Genomic DNA, 27,137 nt, shown 5'->3' with positions numbered 1-27,137 from the left:
ACCAGCCAGGCTGCTACCTCCTGGAATAGTCCCAGTGTAGCTGGCAGCTGACTCAGAGACACTGGTGTATAGCACCGATGGGTAAGTCAATATTCATAGTCAGGAGAGAGGCTGAGGTCAGGGAAGGCTGCATAAAAAACATATCTGAGAAAAAAGTCTGATGTGAGGGCAGATGGCAAAGGATCAATACAAGAAACAAGCTAAGGTTGAGGCAGGTGGCTAGAAGTCAGTAGTCAGAAAGGTGTTCTGTACATAGGTAGTCAGACAGAATATCACACCTTCACTGGTAAATAAAGACTAGAAACCTAAAGCTCAGGCACCCTCCTACTCAGGCACTCCCCCTTTAAGAGGCTGAGAGTGAGGACACACACGCACCCTATGGAACAGGCCAGGAGGTTTAAAAGAAGAGAAGCAGGCCACAGCCTACACAGACTATCAAATAGCCAATTAGCTGGGAACACCTCCAGCAGGAAAGTGGGACGGGTTCATGGCAGGAAGGACAGGGTTATTAGCGCGGGGTCCTACCTGTAGGGGAGAGCGGTGCAGCTTAGGACACAGATCACCAGCACAACACCAGATGCCAAATAGCACTGTACAGAAAAGCTTTACATGCTGCTTTTTTTCTGTCTATCCCTATTGGACCTGTGTGCTAAGTGCACATGCATATTTATCAGTTGTGTCCACTTCAAAAAATCATAAAGAAAAAAACAACTGGACAGATACAGCTGATGTATGTCCATCCAGCCTTATATCAGTGCAGCCAGGCCCCTGTCTGCACAGTAGAATGGTACAGCCAAATGATCAGTCTGTATGCAATGGGTCAATGGGTTCACTGAATAGAACTAAGCATCGCATCAGTCATGGTACTCATGGTATTCACTTCCATAGTCTAACTGAATACCGTAGAAATAATGGTGGAATAATTATTATTCTGATTACTACAATACACTGTGTGTATATTTACTGCCGTCATAAATTAAATATATACTGTATTTTTTCGCTCTATAAGACGCACCTGATGATAAGACGCACCTAGGTTTTTGAGGAGGAAAAAAAATATTTTGAACCAAAAGGTGTGCTTTTGGTGGGTTTTGAACTAATGGTGGTCTGTGGATGACACTATTATGGGGGATCTGTGGCTGATGCATTGTTATGGGGGATCTGTGTATCACACACTGTTATGGAGGGGATCTGTGGATCACGCACTGATATGGGGGAGATCTGTGGATGACACTGATATGGGAGGATCTGTGAATAACACTGTTATGGGGGGGATCTGTGGATGACACATATAGCATCTTATAGTGGTCCCCTCATGACCCTATGTGTTATAGCATCATGCTATTAATGTGTCCCCTCATGTCCCTGTGTGAATAGTGACCCCATTACACCAGGCCACGCTCACAGCAGTTTTCACATGTAAAGTCTGTTTATTTTAAGTGGCTCTAGTTTGTTAAACTAGCGTAATCGTCTGTAGTAGTACTCACTATCAAAGCAGTGGGCAGGCCGTCAGCGTAATGTCACTCACTCAGTCACGCTCCTGCTCCGCCAGCTTCATTAATTAAGTGGGAGGAGCATGACCGAGAAAGTGACGTTACGCTGCCGGCCTGTCCGCTACTACTACAGACAATTATGCTAGTTTAACAAACCTGAGCCACTGATTGAGCACTAAGTAAACAGACTTTACATGTAAAGACTGATGTGAGCGGGGCCCGGTGTAATGGAGTACAGTGACTGCACCAGGTCCCGCCACGAGTGCAACAGCAGTTGCCCCCACCAGCCCCACCTCCCACCCCGTGTGATAGAGGTTTACTGTAACTAATACATCACAGGCCGCACTGTGCAGCATAGCGGCCGGTGATGTATCAGTGTCAGCAATGTAAAGATTGCATCATTCACTTTATAAGACGCACTGCCATTTTCTCCCCACTTTTGGGGGGAAAAGTGCATCTTATAAAGCAAAAAATATGTTACATATATATATATATATATATATAAATATATATATATATATATATAAAAGGAAACGTATGGCAGCACCTAATTCACACGATGTTGGGCGGGTGCTATGTCCAGGGAATTCACTGCTTACCCTTAGATCGGAAACGGACAGCACATCCAGTAGTACAAAAAATCTTTATTGGGCCACGGTGGCACAGTGAGGCGACGTTTCGGCTCAAAATCCAGAGCCTTTCTCAAAAAATAAAGCAGCACTCCAAAGTAGCAGTAAAAAATTGTATCTTTATTCACCCATAGGTGACGCGATGTTTCAGCTCCAACCTGAAGCCTTTCTCAAGCAGAGTGCTGCTCTATTTTTTCATTATACATTTAGCCTTTTCCCTTTGAGCTAGCACCCACCAGTTTTTTGGTTGGTGCTGCCATATTTTTACTATATACATTTACTATATTTGCTTTGATTACTGCTTTGCACACTCTTGGTGAGCTTCAAGAGGTAGTCATCTGAAATGGTCTTCCAACAGTCTTGAAGGAGTTCCCAGAGATGCTTAGCACTTGTTGGCCCTTTTGCCTTCACTCTGCGGTCCAGCTCACCCCAAACCATCTCGATTGGGTTCAGGTCCGGTGACTGTGGAGGCCAGGTCATCTGGCGCAGCACCCCATCACTCTCCTTCATGGTCAAATAGCCCTTACACAGCCTGGAGGTGTGTTTGGGGTCATTGTCCTGTTGAAAAATAAATGATGGTCCAACTAAACGCAAACCGGATGGAATAGCATGCCGCTGCAAGATGCTGTGGTAGCCATGCTGGTTCAGTATGCCTTCAATTTTGAATAAATCCCCAACAGTGTCACCAGCAAAGCACCCCCACACCATCACACCTCCTCCTCCATGCTTCACGGTGGGAACCAGGCATGTAGAGTCCAACCGTTCACCTTTTCTGCGTCGCACAAAGACACGGTGGTTGGACTCATCAGACCAAAGCACAGATTTCCACTGGTCTAATGTCCATTCCTTGTGTTCTTTAGCCCAAACAAGTCTCTTCTGCTTGTTGCCTGTCCTTAGCAGTGGTTTCCTAGCAGATATTCTACCATGAAGGCCTGATTCACAAAGTCTCCTCTTAACAGTTGTTCTAGAGATGTGTCTGCTGCTAGAACTCTGTGTGGCATTGACCTGGTCTCTAATCTGAGCTGCTGTTAACCTGCGATTTCTGAGGCTGGTGACTTGGATGAACTTATCCTCCGCAGCAGAGGTGACTCTTGGTCTTCCTTTCCTGGGGCGGTCCGCATGTGAGCCAGTTTCTTTGTAGCGCTCGATGGTTTTTGTGACTGCACTTGGGGACACTTTCAAAGTTTTCCCAATTTTTCGGACTGACTGACCTTCATTTATTAAAGTAATGATGGCCACTCGTTTTTCTTTACTTAGCTGCTTTTTTCTTGCCATAATGCAAATTCTAACAGTCTATTCAGTAGGACTATCAGCTGTGTATCCACCTGACTTCTCCACAACGCAACTAATGGTCCCAACCCCATTTATAAGGCAAGAAATCCCACTACCTCTTGAAGCACATCAAGAGAATGCCAAAAGAGTTTGCAAAGCAGTAATCAAAGCAAAAGGTGGCTACTTTGAAGAACCTAGAATATGACATATTTTCAGTTGTTTCACACTTTTTTGTTATGTATATAATTCCACATGTGTTAATTCATAGTTTTGATGCCATCAGTGTGAATCTACAATTTTCATAGTCATGAAAATAAAGAAAACTCTTTGAATGAGAAGGTGTGTCCAAATTTTTCGTCTGTACTGTATGTCTTAAGCTGCCCTTGCAAATTATTGCATGTGGATGAGACATCAACAGATTTGAAAACCCGTTTAAATAACCATCGATCCACCATTAGGAAGAAACGCCATGATTTGCCCATTCCCAAACACTTTGTAGAGTTAAATCACTCAGAGAAAGAATTAAAATGTTGGATCATTGATCACATTCCTTTACCTAGACGATTAAGTAACAGAATTTTGCTATTAAAAAAGAAGGAGCTATTTTGGATACATACATTGAATACCTTGAGACCTGACAGTCTGAATATTGATTATAATCCAGGAGTATATTCTTAAAGGACTGGTTTGCCCCTGAATGTTTTGTGCTTTTATGTTTTGTCTCTATATCCTGTAGTGGTGATTGTTGTTGAACGTAAGTGATTGTATAAGTTTTTACTTATGATTTCTATTGTCTCTTTCTTGTAGAATTTCAGTGAATGATGCTGGAGTAATATGGAGAAGACACGAACATACTCTACGGAATAACATCGTAATCCCATGCTTGTTAAATACAATTGTGTTATTGTCATCTGTGCTATTGTCCAGGTTGAGCCTTGATGTACACTTTTTTATACTGTATCCGATAGTTGTCAGGAGTACCCTGTCTTTGGCTGTGGTAGGAGGCGTGTATGGGGCGGTGCTTAATTGTGCGATTGGCACAAGCGGTGGCGGTCGGGCTCATATTGCATGCCCAACTATTAGGATGGTGTACTCCTTTGACAAGTAGTGTCGCCTTCCTCTATTTGCTTCCTGCCAGCTGTTATTATAATAGTATTACAACTTGGTACAACTTTGCCAACATCCAATATGGCACTTCCCGACATGTTATGATGTGGGCATGCGCGTTGGAATATTGGTATCAGCTTCCTGTCTTGCTGAGTCTATATGGAGAGGAGACGTACGATACGTCCACCCTGGTTACAGCATGAGATCATACATTCGAGACGCAACCTGGCGCTTGCGCACTGCTAGTTGTTACACGCCAAGTTTGGCCATTGACCGCATGTGAACTTACGATGTACCTGATGGGTATGTTCCTGATCTTATCCTTTGCCCCACCTGTTCATATTTTTATCTAATTATTATGATACACAGCAGCTGATATGTATTGGTGTTATTTATGGATTTTATTTATCGTTGCGCTTCATCATTATTAATTTGTGTATTTCACATGCAATTATGGTTTTTACAATCACCGTTATACACTGTAGCATGTCACTTTACACCGTATTCACTGTTTTATTATAATTATATTGTAATGATCATGTTCATTGATTGCTCCACCCCCTAATCATGTTTGTCTATTTATACTTTGTATTGCACTTATGTTTTATGCTTAAAAAAGGCTCTGTGTCCGAGCCGAAACGTTGCCTCACTGTCCCACATGAGTCAATAAACCACGATTTTCTACTGGATGTGCTGTCCGCTTTCTACTATTATTTTGGGGTAAGAAGTTACATCCTGGGACATAGCACCCGCTGTATTTTTTTGTGAATTGGTGCTGCCATTTTTTCTTTTATATATATATATATATATATATATATAAAATACTAGCAGAGGAACCCGGCTTCACATGGGTAGATTTCATTTATTTAATTTAAAGTTTGTCAGTGTTGTTAAAAGATATCGACAGTATAAACTATAAGAGTTACATCTACAGTATCCCGTCCCTATTACCAGTGACCTCTACAGTGGCCTGCCCCCATAACAGTAACATCCTCCCCTTTAACCTGACCTCAATAGGGCGGCTCCACAGTACCTCGTCTCGTTAACAGTGATTTCCATAATCACCCGCCCCCTTTACAGTGACCTCAACAACATCCCGCCCCCTTAACTGTGACCTCCACTGTTCCCTGCCCCCTTAATAGAGTGCCCTATATTTCATCTACTTCATTTAAAGTTTGTGATTATCGTTAAAAGATATCGACAGTATCCACTATAAGAGTTACATCTGCAGTTTCCCGCCCCTTTAACAGTGACCACCACAGTGGCCTGCCCCCTTAACAGTTACCTCCACAGCAGCTTGCCCCTTTAACTGTGACCTCCACAGCGGCCGCCCCTTTATTAGTGCTGATGTCTGAGAGTGAGCTGTTCAAAAGGACATCCCTGTGTCCATCCAGGCCCTGCACCTGCACCTGCAACTGTCTGGCCTAAAACCGGACCTCTGGCCACCCTAGGGGCAGGCTGCTATGGAGGTCACAGTTAAGGGGACGGTCGGCTATGGAGGTCAGTGTTAAGTGGCAGATTGCTGTAGAGGCCACTGTTAAGGAGACGGGGTGTTGTGGAAATCACTGTTAAGGAGATAGGATGGGATGCTGTGGAGGTCACTGGTAAAGGGGTAGGGCGCTGTGGAGGTCTCTTAAGGGGGCAGAGAACTGTGGAGGTCACAGTTAAGGGGACGGTCCACTATGGAGGTCACTGTTAAAGGGGCTGGCTGCTGTGGAGGTCACTGTTAAGGGGGCGGGTTATTGTGGAAATTACTGTTAATGAGATGGGGTACTGTGAAGGTCACTGTTAAAGGGGCAGCTGCTGTGGAGGTCACTGTTAAGGGGGCGGGTTATTGTGGAAATCATTAAGTGAGGTACTGCGAGGTCACTGTTAAGGCAGTGGGGTACAATGGAGGTTACTGTTAAGGGAGTGGGGTACTATGGAGGTTACTGTTAAGGGAGTGGGGTACTATGGCAGTCATTGTTAAAGGGGCAATGTAAAAAAGTATTGTGGAATCGCACTCACCAGAACTTATGGTCATCCGGAATGCAACAGCCTACCTGGAGTCCAAGATCCATCAGGGCTCCTATATATGCAGTCCAATGAATAGAGATGGAGGCAGCATGTCCGGTACAAAAAATCCCTTTATTTTTTTCACTTAAGCGGCTCCCAATAAAGGGATTTTTTGCACCGGACATGCTGCCTCCATCTCTATTCATTGGATTGTTAAAGGGGCAGTCGCTGTGGAGGTCTCTGTTAAGGGGCTGGGAATGGTGGAGGTCACAGTTAAGGGGACTGTAACCTATAGTCAGTGTTAAGGGCCGGGTGCTGTAGAGGTCACTCTTAAGGGTGCGGGCCCTGTGGAGGTCACTGTCAAGGGGGTGGGGTGCCGTGGAACTCACTATTAAAAGGGGCAGGCTGCTATAAAGGTCAAACTGTGGTGGGGTCAGTGTTAAGGGGTGGGGGGCTGTGGAGGTCACTGTTAAGGGGGCAGGGTACTGTAGAGGTCACTGTTATGGGGATACTGTCCATAACTTTTAACGACACACACAAACATTAAATGAAATAGATGAAATATACCTGTGAGAAGCCGGGTCCTTCTACTAGGATATATATATATATACACACACACACACACACACACACACACAGAGTCACAGGTGGTATATATGAAACCTATATAAGTAGCTCTTATGCTGATAGATAATTAATGTCAGGGATACCCAATTACTTTAATACATTTGTTAGGATTACTGATGTGTTCTGGGTCATTATGCTATTTTATGTTGAAAAGATAGATGAGATGATTCCTTAGTATAGTGGAGGCAGCATTCAGCAATCATTTACAGTCCGTGGACTCTATTTTGGTTTGTATCCTATGTAAAGTAGGATACATGTTCTGATTAAAGCTGGATGAAGTGATGTACCCTGGGCTCAAAGCTGTAAAGTACTATATTTTATGTAATTTTAACAGCCAGAACTGGACTTACATCTCTGTAACTACAGACACAAATATACTTTGCACCTTAGGCCACCCCATTAATGAACACAAACCGGAAAGCATGCTTCACATTATCAAACTGGAACATTAACCCATATAGTTATGGTCTACAAATAGAACTACAACTCAAAATGCATCAACTCCAATCCACTCGTGGCGTTTGCTAGCAAGAGCTGTTTCTCACAAGCTTGCCCATTGTACCTAATGTAATACCTAGCTCTGGTGACAGGAACGTGGGAAGTGCTTTCACGGTTGTGTCCTTCCTTGCCTTTCCTCTTGGCTCAACATGTCGAGAGATGTGTGTTGCAAGAAGATCAGTTTTTTTTTTAATCCGATTTTGTGATACTAGATGGCTTTCCTATATTTGTTTCAGATATCTCAGTCGGTGTTGAAATGCTACAATCAATGTGATTTGCAGATCAGTTGGCTGGACAGAAATTGGTCAAATATCTGTATGTGTAACTGTAATGGCAACCTATTATTGCTATGCAAAGTAAAGCCTGTATTAGACAGGCAGATCAGTAAGTGATTGTCGGGAGGGCCGATGGCTATTCCCGTCAGCCCCATAGAAATTAATGGAAGCGGTGGCCGCGCAAGAGTGGTGCGCTCCCATTCACTTCTATTGGGAGTGCGCTTGGTGGTGGCCAGACCCAGGGAGACAAGAGGTCCTCCAGTCACTACCTTTCCCGCTCTGTTCTCGATATAGGTGAGGGTCCCAGCGGTGGGACCCATATCTATCAGACAATGGGGACATATCATAGTGATATGCCCCCATTGTCTCAGATGTGAATACCCCTTTAAGAATCTTTTACATAATAATCTAGCCAATTATCAGGAGCACAGGTTCTTACTAATGTTCATTCCCAATTGCCCTCTATAAATGTGTCAGCGTTTGGCCGACAAAGGTTTTCTGGCTGATCAGAAAATGTATGCAGCAGCAAAAATTGTTTGCCAGTTGATGTGCTGCCATCAAACAATGAAACTCTATGGGGACAAATGATCACATTAACGATCGTTCATCCCCAGGCAACAGCCATGACTGTTGCATGTAAATGAGCGAGCAGGAAGTGATCGAGAAACAAACTATGTTAGTTCACGATCATTGTCCACTGTATTTGCCTATATAAAATGACCCTTAGGGCATGTTTACATCTGCATTGGAGTCACCGTTCATGGCCTTCGTCACAGAGTTTCTCAAAAATAGCGTAAAGAAAACCCTTGCATGCAGAACTATTATAGACAAATGGATCTGGTCCTATTAGCTATTTGCTGAATCTGGCACATCCGTTATTTTTGTTGTTCTGCTCCTATAATGGAGCAGAAAAACTGAAATAACGGCCCTGATGTGAACGTGCCCTTATTTTAGTCATGTTATTGTTACAGGGCTGAGATTCAGTCCTGTTTTGATATTTAATTTGGAAACATGGTTCAGTGAGTAACACTGTGGTTCCATAGTCATGACCTCGCCCCTTCCTGTGCTTACATCACAGGTACAATGAAATGGGGGGAGGCAGGTGTTAATATACCTAGCCACTGGGGCTTTCCAGGGGACCACCATACATTCTAAGGCCTCATGCACACGACCATGCCGTTTTTTGCGGGCCGCCCGTGTGCCTTCCGCAATTTGCGGAACGGAACGGGCGGCCCATTGTAGACATGCCTATTCTTGTCTGCAAAACGGACAAGAATAGGACATGCTATATATTTTTTGCGGGGCTTCGGAACGGAGTGCTGTCCGCATCTTTTGCGGCCCCATTGAAGTGAATGGGTCCGCACCCGAGCCGCAAAAACTGCGGCTCGGATGCGGACCCGAAAAACGGTTGTGTGCATGAGGCCTAAGGCTAAGTATCTTTTGTCTATATTGTTAGACTATAGGCCGGTTACATGGTGTATGTATACTGATATGACCATGATATTCAAAGTATTTGTGTATGTTAATAGACATTGTAGTTCAATAAAAGTGTATTTTATGTTATATCTGCAAGAGTTGTGTGTTATTCCTGGTGATACCAAGGCAACATACTGTAGCTGTGGTATAAACTGAGAACAATCCCACAAGCTAGGGGGTAAAGGGGCATACTGACTGTTGTCATCTGATAATTGGTAATGTTCTGCCCTTTTTACACCAGTAAGGTCCAGTATTGCTGTTGATAACAATCATTGATATTAATAAGCAATATCTATCCTTTATCAGTTTTTTCTTCATATTTAGTTGTATATTCCATTAATTTGTGTATTGTCTTTCCAGAACGTCTAGGCAGCAATTCTATTTTATTATCTTAGCAAAACTAGAATTTCATCTTTTCTATATTATACGATAAATTCAAATCTTAATCTGTGAAACTAATTTCAATCAAAGCAAGAAAATTCATTTTAAAAGTCCTTTATTGTTTAGATGCTGCCTCTGAGCATACAGCAGGCAATGTTATTGTCTCCAATTATCTTCCAGTAATCTCTCCTAAAACAGAAGATGCCATTTTAATGAATAGATAATATTTTTGAATTTGGAAATGGAACATAATGTGGCTTTATTTTCATGCAAACTGCTAATAGGCACATGTATTTTTATAATGTCTGTGAGCAATTTCAAATGCCGAGAAAATGATAAATTTAGTTGCGGTTGATCCACTTTACTAACATATTCTCAGAGATATCAAAAGCCTGTGCAGCAAAAAGGGAAGAAAAAGGAAAAAAAAGAAAAAGATCTTTTCGTGAATATATGCGGAGAAACATCAAAGACTAAGAAATCCTGTGTACTCCTGGGTGTAATTTACTCAACATGCTCTGTTTGAACCAACAAAGATTTGTAGGCAGATCATGCTAATGTGTTAGTAAGATGTCTTTATGATATGATACTCATTTAAAAGTTTCAGGTCAGTGAACTGTGGGTCCTTCAGAAACCAAATAAAAAGAACACTTTTATGTCGCGGTTTCTACATAATGTTTATTCATATATGAGGTAATGTGAATATCAATAACTGGGATAAAAGGGTTCTTTAAGAAGGGGGACATTTAGAGGCATATTATTTTCTATACTCTGAGCAATAGCTGCTGGCTCCATATTGTTACAATATTATGTCTTATGAGCCAGTCTTTTGGGTGTGGCTCAGTCAGTGTTTAATTAGCTGGAATAAGGGTCCTTTTACACAGACCAATGATCTGGCAGATTATTGGGGATGAGTATTTGTAGAAATGCTTGTTCCTGATAATTGCCCAGTGTAAATGGTACAGGCAGTCACCCGATGAATGAGCAAATGATCGTTTATCGGATGATCGTGTCGTTCTTCTGGCACGAAAAACTATTGTTCCTGTGCAGCAGATGTATTGTATCGATCTCTTGTCCCCGTACAACGGAGGTGATTGTTGTATGCAGCTCTCATCTCCGCTGAAGATTAGGCAATTATTGGGAATCTCTGCTCCATTCCTGATAATCTGCCATATTATAGGTCCGATCAACAGGACCCTAAAGAGCAGGCATCCTGAAGTCTGGACCTAGTCACCTGTGTCCATATACTACAACGGGATACAATGGGTGGCAAAATTAATTATACATCTTACACGAAAATAAGGTAGCTCAATTAACTGATACCTTATTCCTATCTTATTATGTGGTGGCATAGAATATGCCATCATTTTATGATGGTTAGGTGTCCTAACTCTGGAACAAGGAGAGCAAGTTTATGGAACTTATAAAGCAACAGAACAAAACTTAAATGGTCACTGAACTTTCAAAAAACTTAGCAACATATCAAAGGTTTTGATCAGTTGGGGGTCTGAGTGCTGAGACCCCCCATCAATGGCTGGAATGAGGAGAAAGAAATGCTCACATAGCGTGCTCTCTGTTCTCACTACAGAAGATGGAACTGAGACAGGTCCAGAGACTTCTATTGAGCCTGTTTCCTGCAGTTAGGAGAGTCAGAGCAATATGTGAGAGCTCCTCTATCCTTGTTCTAGCAATCATTGGGGGTTTCACACTTTTGATATGTTGCTATGACCTATCAAAAGTTTTGTGAAAGCTTTGTGACCCTTTAAAGAGGACCTTTCACTAGAATAAAAAATCTAAACAAACTATACAGACATGGAGAGCGGCGCTCAGGGATCTCCCTGCACTTACTGTTATACCTGGGAGCCGCTCCGTTCTCCCGGTATAGCCTCCGGTATCTTCATATGTTAGGCTCCACCCAGTGGAACCTGCCGGCGTCTCCTTCTCCCATGCTGTAGTGCTGGCCAATCGCAGCGCTCAGCTCATAGCCTGAGAGGCTTTTTTTTCTCTCAGGCTATGAGCTGAGCGCTATGATTGGCCAGCGCTACAGCATGGGAGAAGGAGACGCCGGCAGGTTCCACTGGGTGGAGCCTAACATATGAAGATACTGGAGGCTATACCGGGAGAACGGAGCGGCGCCCAGGTATAACAGTAGAGTGCAGGGAGAGCCCTGGGCGCCGCTCTCCATGTCTGTATAGTTAGTTTAGATGTTTCATTCTAGTGAAAGGTCCTCTTTAAGGTGGACAACAGTTATTTCTCACAACTCAGGCTTGGTGCAGCTGACCATGCATATTTATTTCAATGAGGAAGGGGGAATAAGTGTCTGCCAGACACCTCTTTCATGGGAACAAACTGATTCTGATTCCTAGGAGGCAGATACTGCTAGGCTCAGTTTCCACTGCTAAGTCTCCTTTTACACAGGCCGGTTATCAGGCCAATTATTGGGAATGAACATTTGTACAAACGCTCTTTCCCTACAATTGTCCTGTATAAAGGTGTCGCTGATCACCCAATGATGCTCATCCAACAGGTGAAAGCATTGCAGATGCGGTACCTGATATCACCATTTCTGGCCAGCCGATTGTCCTGTTTATATAGTGATCTGCTGCCCAGAAACAATAAACAAAAATAATAATATAATCTTTATTTATATAGCGCCAACATATTCCATAGCGCTTTACAATCAGAGTGTTCAAGCATAAACAGAATCATACATTACAAGTAAACAATTAAAACAAGAGGCATGAGGGCCCTGCTCATAAGAGCTTGCATTTTTTTTTTAAAAGAGCTTGTTTTGTGCAGTGGTTGTGCCATCTTAACAAAATTGGGGGGTTGATATAAATCTACATGAGCCAGTCACCAGACGATATCTGTAGCGCTTTTCAATGTATGAGATTGGGTTCTGAAGAATGATGTTGGGGGAAGGGGTAAATGGAGAAGAGTTAGAAGAGGGAATGTGATAGGCCACCCTAAAAACTGTAGATGCTGTGAATTAACCTTATTTCTTGTGGTAGGGCATTCCAGAGAACTGGTGCAGCTCGAGAGAAGTCTTGGAGACGGAAATGGGAGGTTCTGATTATGGAGGATTTTAGTCAGAAATTATTTGCAAAGCGTACAGCATGGGTAGGGTTGCAGATAGACGAGAAAGGGGATATATGGGATGCAGTACTATGGAGAGCTTTGTAGGAAGTATAAATTAAATCTAATGTATGTGCAACCAGTGCAATGACTGGCCCTTGGCAGAGGCATCAGAGTAGTGGTGGCTGCATTAAGGATAGGTTGGAGAGGGGAGAGTGTGGTGAGGGGGAGGCAAATTAGTAATGAGTTACAGTAATCAAGATGGGAATGGATTAGGGTCACAATGAGCATTTTTATTGTTTCCACAGTAAGATAAAGGATGATTCTAGAGATGTTTTGAGGTGCCAGGTGTAGGTGGTTAAGGAAAGATCAATGACCATCATTACACCAGATAGCAGGCATTTTGCCTAGGCATTATGGCAGTGCTACAGACGGAGAGGAAAATATCAGTGTTAGGTAGCGTAGTAGATGGAGAAAACACAAGTAGTCAAGTAGTTCGGTTTTTGAAAGACTCAGTTTCAGATAGAGAGGGGACATGATGATAGTCACTGGTGACTTGTAGTAGTGAAGAGGTGATGTCATGGGGTGAGGTATATAGTTGGGTATTGTCAGCATAGCGATGCTACTGAAAACCTACTCATGAGCAATTTCATGTCCCCATACAGAGGAGTTGATTGCTGCATGTAAAAGCAGTTTTCACCTCTTCTAATGACCAGGCAATTATGAGAAATGAACATTTCGTACCCAATAATTGCCTGAAAAGTGTCTCCTAAGGTGACAAGTTTGTGAAAGTAGGTTGAAAAGAGGTGCCCAAAGCATGTCTTGCTATGATGATCTAAGGCAGGGATGCTCAACCTGCGGCCCTCCAGCTGTTCCAAAACTACAATTCCCAGCATGCCCTAATAGCTGTAGGCTGTCCAGGCATGCTGGGAGTCGTAGTTTTGCAACAGCTGGAGGGCTGCAGGTTGAGCATCACTGATCTAAGGTGACATCGGTATCTACAGGCTTACCAGCTGGCTCCTGCCAAAAGCTTATTCTCTGCTGAATGATAATACAAGCTTTGATTACATTGTTTCTGCAGGAGTGTTTATCCAGCAATGCCGAAGAATAATGTGTGCAAAAACATGTGTTCCTTATATTCACAGCTTAAAAAAATAAAATACACACCGAAATAATACATCTAGCTGTGAAACTGGAGGACAATGTAATCCTGCAGCACTTGTTACATTAGTAAGGAGGGTGCATTTGGGAAAACTGTAAGGGAATGGCTTCATACAATTGTAAGTATCCTCATATGAAAGAAAGCCAAAGATCAAACCCGTCTGATGTTTTACAGCAGGTAAGAAGAGGCCAGGCGGACTAGGCCAAGAGCCTCTTATCTACAATCACATTCTGGGTTTCTATAGTAGGCCACTGTCTCTCATAAAATATTGTTTTAGGTGCAGATTAAATATTTGCAGAGCCGGGACAACAATGTACCTTTGTATTAACACTTTGAATCTTCTATAATCTGCACAATGTGAATTCCACAGATGTGCAGCATCGCTGAGGGCCAAAACAAGGACTTTTATTGGCTGCTGGAACACATCAAAAGGGCTGTACCCAGTTAATCCATGTGAACCAAGCCACATGAGGAATTCTTTCTGAAAACTACCAGTCACCTGCCTGGTCTTCTTAACCCTTCGCAGCTTGATTTTGATAATATAAAGTGTAGGTGCACATAACATTTGGTAATTATATATTATCTACTTTTCTTGGCTTCATTTATACATCATAAAGACAAAGGGGGACATATATCATTTTCTATGTCAGTTTCCCCCCGTGTTTTTTAAACGTCACTGAAAAAATGTTAGTTGCAAGTGGCGTTTCTACACCACCTTCCAAAAATGGGGAGTATCCAGTACAGAATACCCCAGCTACATCAGCCTCGCCACCGCAACAGCATTGCCTGACCAAGTATAATAGCAAAGCCACAGCGCTTCAGTCATATCGAATTCATCACTGGCAAAGCATTGTACTACATTGTCAGTAAAAGTGACCGGGGAGCATTAATCGAACAGCAAACATTCAGCTGCACCTGCAGCACACCAGACTTGATAAAGGGGTCATGCGCACCCCGAAACGCGTTGTCTCTTAATTTACCCGTACTTGTCAAATCCGGTTGTGATTTGCGCCTCACGTCCACCAGCTCGCCAGACCACAAAAGTCGTGACGGGCACCGTCAGTATTTCTAAAAATGGGGAGTGGCATGGGTGAGGAGGAGATGAGGCCCACTAGCCAGGCACATTTATCATCATTTAAGCCAGTTTTCATTTACACATCTGATTTTTTTGATGGATTGTGCTGGCCATCAATATAGAACATGTCCTATTTTTTTTGTCTGTTGTAACAGCCTGACAGTCCCCATAGAAGCCAAGGGGGCTGTTTTTAATAACTGTTTTCAGAAAGGCATCAGTAAAAAAAATGATCGCAAAAAACTGACAATTCACCGAATTTTTCACCCTATAAGACGCACCTAGGTTTTAGAGGAGGACAATAAGAAAAAAATATTTTTCATTAGACCTCAGGTCAGACCACCAATCAGACTCCCAATGTTAATCAGACCTCTGCTGACAGCCCCAATCAGATCTCCAATGTTAATAAGACCCCAATAAGACCTCAGATCAGACCCCCAATCAGATCTCAGCTCAGACACCAATGTGAATGACCCGCAATCAGACCTCAGATAAGAGTCCCATGCAATGTACCGGGTCCACAGGGGAAAACACTTGAGGCTAACGGTGGGCCGATGGGGGTAGTAGTTCATGGTTAGCAGAGCCTCCCTGGGCCGGGAGTGCAGTGGATGGGAAGACAGCACTAAATACGCCGGGGCACTCTCTATTGTGGGGAACACCAGCCAGATGGAAGTTGAGGTGCCCTTGATGGTACAGGTGTTTAAGGCGTGTTGGTGGCTGGGCCCCTGAGTTCGTGACGCCAGCACCATTAGGTGCAAATGTTGAGTGTAGTAGTAGTAATGAAGAGTCAGTTGTTGTAAAACAATTCCAACCTTTACTTGAATCAACAGTCTCAAGGCAGATGTTACAGTCCATCAATAATGTGCATTCATATGGCATAAGTGATGACTCAGAAAAACGTTCAATTGTATTCCACTTATCAGGTTTAGGCAATTGTCAGTTGAGAAGTTCTCTTTAAGGTTGACACTTTACAGGCAAGACTTCTTATAATAGTTCAAAGCTTAATCTATAGCACTCTGGTACTAAATATGCTGGTTTCGGTATACTTTTATACTTTGAGCTATCCTATAAGTGTGTTCTCACTCGTGGCAGTAGTGGCGTAGCGTGGAGGGGGCCGTGGGGGCTATTGCCCCAGGCGCAAAATTGCAGTGGGCGCCAGGCAGCAAACACTTCCATGAGGGCCACGGGAGCCTATGGCTCCCGTCCCCTCTGTTCTTCCTCATAGGCTTCAGGCATCCATTCCTGCCCCATTGAGAATGATTGGGTCCACACACGTTCCGGATATTGCGGAACGGATGTGGACCCATTCCATGGATGTGTGAATAGACCCTTATTTTGTGTGCCAGGAAGGATCCGTCCCCATTGACTTACATTGTGTGCCAGGAAGGATCCGTTTGGCTCAGTTTCGTCAAGCGGACAGCAAAACGCTGCAAGCAGCATTTTGGTGTCCGCCTCCAGAGCAGAATGGAGACGGAACGGAGGCAAACTGATGCATTCTGAGAGGATCCTTATCCATTCAGAATGCATTAGGCCAAAACTGATCCGTTTTGGACTGCAGTTTTGGACTGCTTGTGAGAGCCCTGAACGGATCTCACAAACGGAAAGCCAACACGCGAGTGTGAAAGTAGCCTTAGTTGGGATTATCTCCTCTTCTACTGGAAGTGAAAACTTGGTCAGGACTCTACCCTGTAAAGGAACAACTTTTAGCAAATGAAGCAGTGTCATTGAAAAGGGTTTAGGCAGAAACCCATCTGTTCTGTGTGAGAGGCCTGGTTTGATCCTTGCTATGGGGCAGTTTTGCATTTATGCCACTTTTGTTGAAAAGTCTCAAACTGTGATGCAAGCCATGTTTATGGTATAGATAGAGTTAAATATGAAGGCGACATGCTTAGGCTGTTATCAGATAAAGACACCTACCAAATATTAAAAAGAGATCCTACCATTGAATTTAAAAGGGAACTGGAGGCTTTGTTGCAAGTTGGTTATGTTAACGGGGTCCTAAATAAAACTGAATTGGAATACCTAAAAGTGAAGTATCCGAAGGTCCCGGCCGAAAATTCATAAGTGTCTGTCCAACCCCCCGGGCAGGCCGATTGTGTCAGGAATTGGGTCACTTTTAATTAAATTGACAGAGTATGTTGATTTTTTCCTGCAGAAGTACGTGAAAAGATCCCCGTCCTACCTTAAAGACAGTGGCAGTGTGTTGGAAGTCATTGAACAATATGGCTCACCCTCTACTAATACATGGATGGCTACAGCAGATGTGTCATCCCTGTATACTATTATTCCAAAAGATCTAGGCATTAATGCCATCAAAGAACAACTTGATGGTGATGGAGATATAACAGATATAACAATATAACAAAATAAATTATATAGCAAAGACAGGTGCACTCTGCGGTCTTACTAACCCTCATACTGATGTTAAAATTGAGAGATTAGCCAACATATCCTACTGTGTAGGACATGTCTGAGCCCGAGCACCGTGCCAAAGGTTTCTTAAGTAGCTCAGGACCTAACACTCACCTACCTGTTCATATGGGCAATACCAGGAGCCAGTGGGTGAATTACAGGAGCGTAAGGTCATACTCGCCATTAGCAACGGGCCACAAGTGCAGGATTTGCTCCCCTGTATATATGCACGACTGCATGTGGGTTTGAGCACCTCCTGCTAATACCACGCCATTCTTTTCGATATAACAGATATACAAAGCAATTTTATATGTCAATGTCTGGAATTCAGTTTGAGACACAATTATTTTTGCTTCCAAAACAAGTTTTATTTGCAGCAAACTGGGACGGCGATGGGGGCGAAATTCGCATACAGTTTCGCTAACTTGTTTATGACCGCATGGGAAGAAATAACCATTCATCCAAGGTTACATCGGCCACAGTCCGGTGGCCGACTTACCCTGTGGAAAAGATACATTGATGACTGCTTGATAATGTGGGAGGGTGATGAACAAGGGTTAAAAGACTTCCTCAGGGAGATAAATAATAACAGCTGGAATCTCACCTTCACAAGTGAGATTAGCGCAGAAAGTGTTATTTTTTTAGATCTTACCATATTTGTTCAGGATAACAAACTTAAAACAAAGACTTTCTTTAACCCCTTCAAGACACAGCCTTATTTCACCTTAAGGACCAGGTCATTTTTTGCAAATCTGACCAGTGTCACTTTAAGTGCTGATAACGTTAAAACACTTTGACTTATCCAGGCCGTTCTGAGATTGTTTTTTCGTCACATATTGTACTTCATGACACTGGAAAAATTAAGTCCCAAAATTAATTTTTTTTGCATAAAAAAATACCAAATTTACCCCAAATTTGGAAAAATTTGCAAATTTCAAAGTTTCAGTTTCTCTACTTCTGTAATACATAGTAATACCCCCAAAAATTGTGATGACTTTACATTCCCCATATGTGTACTTCATGTTTGAATTATTTTGGGAATGATATTTTATTTTTTGGGGATGTTACAAGGCTTAGAAGTTTAGAAGCAAATCTTGAAATTTTTCAGAAATCCAATTTTTAGGGACCACTACAGGTCTGAAGTCACTTTGCGAGGCTTACATAATAGAAACCACCCAAAAATGACCCTATTCTATAAACTACACCCCTCAAGGTATTCAAAACTGATTTTACAAACTTTGTTAACCCTTTAGGTGTTGCACAGGAGTTATTGGCAAATGGGGATGAAATTTGAGAATTTCATTTTTTTGCCTAATTTTCCATTTTAACCAATTTTTTACACTAACAAAGCAAGGGTTAACATCCAAACAAGACTGTATCTTTATTGCCCTGACTCTGCCGTTTACAGAAACACCCCATATGTGGCCGTAAACTACTGTACGGGCACACAGCGGGGCGTAGAGTGAAAGGTGCGCCGTATGGTTTTTGGAAGGCAGGTTTTGCTGGACTGGTTTATTTACACCATGTGCCATTTGAAGCCCCCTGATGCACCCCTAGAGCAGAAACTCCCTAAAAGTGACCCCATCTAAGAAAGTACACCCCTCAAGGTATTCAAAACTGATTTTACAAACTTCGTTAACCCTTTAGGTGTTGCACAAGAGTTATTGGCAAATGGGGATGAAATTTGAGAATTTCATTTTTTTGCCTAATTTTCAATTTTAACCCATTTTTTCCACTAACAAAGCAAGGGTTAACATCCAAACAAGACTGTATCTTTATTGCCCTGACTCTGCCGTTTACAGAAACACCCCATATGTGGCCGTAAACTACTGTACGGGCACACAGCGGGGCGTAGAGTGAAAGGTGCGCCGTATGGTTTTTGGAAGCCAGATTTTGCTGGACAGTTTTTTTGACACCATGTCCCATTTGAAGCCCCCTGATGCACCCCTAGAGTAGAAACTCCCTAAAAGTGACCCCATCTAAGAAACTACACCCCTCAAGGTATTCAAAACTGATTTTACAAACTTTGTTAACCCTTTAGGTGTTGCACAAGAGTTATTGGCAAATGGGGATGAAATTTGAGAATTTCATTTTTTTGCCTAATTTTCAATTTTAACCCATTTTTTCCACTAACAAAGCAAGGGTTAACAGCCAAACAAGACTGTATCTTTATTGCCCTGACTCTGCTGTTTACAGAAACGCCCCATATGTGGCCGTAAACTACTGTACGGGCACACAGCGGGGCGTAGAGTGAAAGGTGCGCCGTGTGGTTTTTGGAAGCCAGATTTTGCTGGACAGTTTTTTTGACACCATGTCCCATTTGAAGCCCCCTGATGTAGAAACTCCAAAAAAGTGACCCCATTTTAGAAACTACGGGATAGGGTGGCAGTTTTGTTGGTACTAGTTTAGGGTACATATGATTTTTGGTTGCTCTATATTACACTTTTTGTGCGGCAAGGTAACAAGAAATAGCTTTTTTGGCATCGTTTTTTTTATTGTTATTTACAACATTCATCTGACAGGTTAGATCATGTGGTAATTTTATAGAGCAGGTTGTCACGGACGCGGCGATACCTAATATGTATACATTTTTTTTATTTATGTAAGTTTTATACAATGATTTCATTTTTAAAACAATTTATTTTTTTCGTTTCTCCATAGTCTAAGAGCCATAGTTTTTACAGTTTTGGGGCGATTATCTTAAGAAGGGTCTCATTTTTTGCGAGATGAGATGACGGTTTGATTGGCACTATGTTGGGGTGCATATGACTTTTTGATCGCTTGCTATTACACTTTTTGTGACGTAAGATGACAAAAAATTGCTTTTTCTACACCGTTTTTATTTTTATTTTTTTACGGTGGTCACCTGAGGGGTTAGGTCATGTGATATTTTTATAGAGCCGGTCGATACGGACGCGGCGATACCTAATATGTATACTTTTTTTATTTATATAAGTTTTACACAATGATTTCATTTTTGAAACAAAAAAAATGATGTTTTAGTGTTTCCATAGTCTAAGAGCCATAGTTTTTTCAGTTTTTGGGCGATTATCTTAAGTAGGGTCTCATTTTTTGCGGGATGAGATGACGGTTTGATTGTTACAATTTTGGAGTACATGCGACTTTTTTGATCACTTTTATTATCTTTTTTGGGGAAGTAAGGTGGGCAAAATTTCAATTTCATCATAGTTTTTTATTTTTTATTTTTATGGCGTTCACCGTTCGGGAAAAGTAACATGACCGTTTTATAGATCAGGTCGTTACGGACGCGGCGATACCAAACATGTGTAGGGAATTTTATTTTTCTCATGTTTAATCAGTGATAAATGTGTTTTTTGATTTTTACTTTTTTTTTACTTTTTTCACTTTTTTTTTTGACCCAGACCCACTTGGTTCTTGAAGATCCAGTGGGTCTGATGTCTGTATAATACAGTACAGTACAATATATATTGCACTGTACTATATTTTACTTACACTGAACAGATCTATGCTTTCAGCATAGATCTGTTCAGCACCGTGGACAGCAGGACGCCTGAGAGGCGTCCTGTTGCCATGGGAACCTTCCCCGTCTGCTCAGTTATGTTCAGAACTGCGCAGACGGGGAAGGGTAAGGACGGGGCTCTGGGGGGGCTGCCTGGGAGCTCTCTCCCTCTCCATCGGGGGGCTGCAAAGGTACAGCAGCCCTCCGATGGGAGAGGGAGGGAGCTCCCTGAGCTGTTAACCTTTTCCATACCGCGGTCCGTACGGACCGCGGTATGGAAAGGGTTAAACGGCTGACATCGCATCACCGATGTCAGCCGTTTATACCAGGGTGCCAGCAATGTGCTGGCACCCTGGTATACCCACTAGACACCAACGATGATTATAATGGGAGGCGGGCGGGGGATCGCGATCCCGCCTGCCGCACCGCCCGCCTCCCGCAACTGCCACACCGCCCCGCACCGGCCCCGCACCGCCCACAAACCGCCCCCTGCACCCCGCCACATAAATGGAATTCAGGGGTGCAGGGGGGGTAAAAAAATCGATTTGGGGCAATTTTTAGGTTTCTGATCCCTGCGGTCAGGGACCGCAGGGATCAGAAACGACATAAAGCGATCGCCGATAGGGGGGGGGGGTGCCGAAACTACCCGATCGCCGATACGGGGGTCACAGGACCCCCCTCGGCATTGAGCCTGAGTGCCTGGCTGTGTGTAACAGCCGGCACTCAGCGCTGTCACCATGTCTGCAGACATGGTGACAGTTTTATGCCATGACGAGTATACTAGTCATGGAGCGCTAAGTAGCAGTGCTCCATGACTAGTATACATGTGATAGGTACAGTATATTGTCACACTCTCCTTCTCTGATCGCTTCCCTGACAGGAATGGGGACGATCAGAGAAGGAGAGGCACACAGTCCCTCCCTAACCCCCCTTACCTGCCCCGATGCGCTGCGATTGGTCCCTCTGCAGTATTGGACCAATCACAGCGATCGTGGGCGGGTCAGGGGGCCAATACATCTCCTTCCGGCTTCTAGGGTTGCCTAGCAACCCCAGCACGCCGGCTTCACTGAATCTTCAGCGCTCAGGTCCCTGCGCTGACAGTGAAGCCGATCACGTACATGCACGTGGGGATGCGGTGAGGCACCACATTCCCCCACGTACATGTACGTGATGTTGCGTGAAGGGGTTAAGCCCACTGATGTAAATGGTTATATTGACACATCGAGCTATCACCATAGTCCCTGGATTGAAAATATCCCTAAGGGACAATTTATGCGCATATATAGAAACTGCACCGAAAAAAGTGATTATAGAGAACAAAGTAAAATTATGATGGAACGGTTTGAGGGGTATGATAGGGACTCTCTGGAAAAAACTAGGGACATTGTTGCTACAAGGGATGAGAAAGAGAAAAGAGATAGGGGTAATCAGGAGAAAGATTATAGGTTTGTTTTTTTCACCCAGTTCAGTGCTATTGTGGGACCTTTAAAAAATTCATGGAAAAAAAAAAAAGGGTCAAACAGAACTGGCGAGAAGGAGATCCGGTGGCAGCAATTAACCGCCGGGAGGTGGAATGGATCTTCAGAATGCGGTCTCAACAGCCGGATGATCTGAACACCTAGATTTGAAACCTTGTTTGGTGGAATAGTAATATTTTTTTTTTTTTTACTGCTAATTTTTTACTGCTGGTATTAATTGTGAGCGTTAATGCTCCTTGTGAATAATGGTTTGATCATATATCATCTGAGACAAGAACTGATGTATTGGATAAATTAAGTTATTTTAGGTGGAGAAAGATGTGTGAATAAGAAAATGACATTAGCTGGTATGTGATTTATTATTATTATTGTTATTATATTTTGTTCAAATTTTATTCGGACATTATGAGAGGAGTTGGTATTGTAACAAAAAAATTGCTATTTTATATTGATAATTTTTTTTCTTTATTTCTTCTATTTTTATATGGATTTTCCTGTGAAAGGAAAGAAATAAAAATAAAGTGGATTTGAATTGTTTTAAAAAAAATCTGTAGATTTATAATGGAGGGGGGATGGGAGAAAATTTAATGTTATTTTGACACCCATATAAAAGGAACGCCCATATGTGGGTGTATCATCCACTCCTGATGAAGCTGGTGTGGCGAAACCTGGTTCGAGAGGTGTTATAATTACGAAGATTTTGTTCTGTTTTATGCCTATTGATCTTATACCTTTGTGAGTATAATAAAAGCTATTACCATTGGAAACATTGGTGGACCTTCACTATGTGCCTGAACCTTTATATCTACAGAGGGGTGGTTTTGTGACCGAGATTATCCTCCTGTGGAACCTCGTTGTTTGGCATCACCTAAAAGCTGGCGTATCGGATCCTGATCAAGTCCTTTGAATCACAGCCAAGTGAGGCAGCACGACACCTTCCTTTGAAATGTTTATGGTATAGTTTGTGACTTTCTGAGCTTTATGCCATTTTTGAAAATGAAAAATGTACAATAAACCACAAAATTTAACATTTTAGAGCAGACAGTAAGTGTACAGTAATATAGCACCTATCTTCCCTGTGTGTCTCTTAGATATGAACAGGAATGGAGCAGCAGCATTCTGCACTGACAGTAAGTGTGCTGTGTTACTATACACTTACTGTCAGTGCTGGCAGTCCCATTTCCTGCTCTCTTCCTTGTGATAAGCACAGGGAATAGAGGTATGTACAGAGCTGCCAGCGGTGGCATCAAGTCAGATAGTTTGAGGAAAAAGATTTTTATCCCATAAGGAGGCGCCACTCTTAAGGTAGTAGTCTGCACAATTATATATTTATAAAAAATAATTTTCATAAAATGACTTTATCAAACTGAAAATAAGATATATAGTAGATATTTAGCCAGTAGTATGTAAACCAAATCTATAAAATAAAACTTGGTTCATACTCACTTCACCCAGGAGGAGAGATGGGGGATAAACTCAAAACACCCCCAAACCCTTCCTCCTGCGCCTGGCTCGCTTCTAGAAAGTCAGGAAATAAACGGCAGTCCTTCAACTGGAACTTCTTGTTAATTCCTTTTATTAAGTAGTCAGGATGGGGTGAGGAGGAGGCCCAACGCGTTTCGGGGATATATAAGTCCCCTTCATCAGGAGCATGTCTACTAGTGGACAAACTAGCTTATTTAAATTAAATGTGGCGCCAAAAACGGATTGTACAGCGTCACTTCCGGTTTGCGTCCACCTCATGCGTTCCAGCGTGGAACGCAAACTGGAAGTGAAGGCCAGAGAGCACCAAAAACACAGACAGAGGTTGACATATTCATTATAATACTTAGCCAATGTTCGGCTCTAAAAGATATAACAATGCATACAGGGATATGTCATATACAATCGGCACACATTAGTTACATAGTCCTTCGCCGGCTGAAAGTCCGGGACCGGAAGTGACGTCACCTCCGGTCTTCCGACTCCCAGAGGCTCATAACAAATAAAAGTTTACAAGAAACTGGCAAGATAAGACATTAAGGACATAGGGGATAAAGACTAGAGGTAAGATTGCTTGAAATGAATAACTGTGTAATGCGTCGGCTCGATACTATATCCGAGTCCCCGCCCACTTCCGGTTAGTGGAACGCAGATGGCCGGACTAGGGCTACTTCCTATATGTAATAGTTGCTGGGCGTAGGGAAGGTACAAAGGTGGGGAGTTCTAACTAGTTGAACAATGGCTCAAATAGGCAATTGTGTATGTTCATATAAAATGAATGGACATAAAATATATTAGTACAAATATTTGAGATAAAAATATATATAAATAAATATAAATATAGAAGAATATAAATATAAATATAGAAGAGTACTAAGACATCAGTGAGAGGGATCTGATATATATATATATATATATATATATATATAGACCATTAAAATCAAAAAGGGGAGAATCTAATGGACAAGAAAAAGAATTGCGTATATATATATATATATATATATATATATATATATAAAAGAAGTATGTATATATAAAAAAAGAAATATGTATAAAAAATAAAAAAATAAAAAAAAATATTTGCTAAAATATAATTATTAGTATTATGTAGAGGTTGGTCTATCCATGTTCCCGATTGGATATCTGATTTGTTTTTTTTTGGGGGGTATCAATAGTTGGTATATTCTAATGTTTCATTCAGGCCATGAGGAGATAAAGTGTTTAGACGGAAGATCCAGTGCATTTCCTTTCTGCACAATGTTTGATAGGACTGTGTTATATGTTCTAACGGAGTTAATTTCAGTAAGGCAGGATTACTGTTGTGTTTCTCCAGAAAATGTCTAGATACACTATGTGTAATGACTCCTCGCTTTATGTTTGACCTGTGTTCCGTCATTCTGTCCCTCACTGTTTGGGTAGTTCTCCCTACATATTTTAAATTGCATGGGCAGGTTAACAGGTAAACTACATGCCTGGTGTTGCAGCTGATCTCTTGTCTGAATCTCCATATATCGTTTGTTGAAATTATGAGTTCAGTGATCCCCTGATTCATCATAACACAGCATTTGCATCTAGCAATCCCACATCTATATATCCCTTGTTTGGTCTCTTTTTGTTTCAGGCTTGAAATATTTTTACTGATGGTTGTTAGTTTGGGACATGACGGTGCTAGCATATTTTTCAAAGTTTGTGCCCTCCTAAAGATGATAGACGTATTAGTTGGTAGTACGTCTTTGAGAATTGGGTCTTTTAGAAGGATCCCCCAGTGTTTATTCAAAATTCTTTTAATTTCACTGTGTTTGGTGTTGTATCTTGTTATCAGATTGTACTGATAGGGTTTTTTTTTTCACTGTTGGATGTTTTCAGAGTTGGCTTTAAGGCTGAATCTTGATCTAGAATGAGTGTTCTTTCTGCGGAAGATTTAATCAGTTGTTTAGGATAGCCTTTTTCAATGAACCTAGTCTTCAGGACTTTCATTTGTTTTTCCAGAACTTCTTTATCTGAACAATTCCGTCTTACCCTTTTCATCTGACTAAATGGGATATTGCGTTTCCAATTAGAGAGGTGACAACTGGAAAAATCCAGGTAGCTATTAGCATCCACATGTTTGAAATAAGTGCTTGTGTGTATAGTGTTCGCAATAACTTCTAGTTTCAAATCTAGAAAGACGGCTTTGGTCTGGTCACATTCAAGACTGAATTCTAATCCCCAATCATTTTGATTTAAACCTTCCACAAATCTTAGAAGATCATCTTTTTTCCTATCCCAGATCAAGATAATGTCATCTATGTACCTGCGGTAAATCATGATTCTGGGCACGAAATTTGCCCCTGCTTACGCAAATCTTTTTGTAGGACTGTTTGAGACTCACCAAGGTCTTCTTTCCCATCCCAGAATCATGTTTGATACCCCCCCAAAAAAAACAAATCAGATATCCAATCGGGAACATGGATAGACCAACCTCTACATAATACTAATAATTATATTTTAGCAAATATTTTTTATTTTTTTATTATTTTTTTTATACATATTTCTTTTTTTATATATACATACTTTTTTATATATATATATATATATATATATACACAATTCTTTTTCTTGTCCATTAGATTCTCCCCTTTTTGATTTTAATGGTCTATATATATATATTAGATCCCTCTCACTGATGTCTTAGTACTCTTCTATATTTATATTTATATTCTTCTATATTTATATTTATTTATATATATTTTTATCTCAAATATTTGTACTAATATATTTTATGTCCATTCATTTTATATGAACATACACAATTCCCTATTTGAGCCATTGTTCAACTAGTTAGAACTATTACATATAGGAAGTAGCCCTAGTCCGGCCATCTGCGTTCCACTAACCGGAAGTGGGCGTGGACTCGGATATAGTATCGAGCCGACGCATTACACAGTTATTCATTTCAAGCAATCTTACCTCTAGTCTTTATCCCCTATGTCCTTAATGTCTTATCTTGCCAGTTTCTTGTAAACTTTTATTTGTTATGAGCCTCTGGGAGTCGGAAGACCGGGGGTGACGTCACTTCCGGTCCCGGACTTTTAGCCGGCGAAGGACTATGTAACTAATGTGTGCCGATTGTATATGACATATCCCTGTATGCATTGTTATATCTTTTAGAGCTGAACATTGGCTAAGTATTATAATGAATATGTCAACCTCTGTCTGTGTTTTTGGTGCTCTCTGGCCTTCACT

This window comes from Bufo gargarizans, chromosome 1 (genome assembly GCF_014858855.1).
Source record: "Bufo gargarizans isolate SCDJY-AF-19 chromosome 1, ASM1485885v1, whole genome shotgun sequence".
Lineage (NCBI taxonomy): Eukaryota > Metazoa > Chordata > Amphibia > Anura > Bufonidae > Bufo > Bufo gargarizans.
This window is presented reverse-complemented; position numbering follows the sequence as displayed.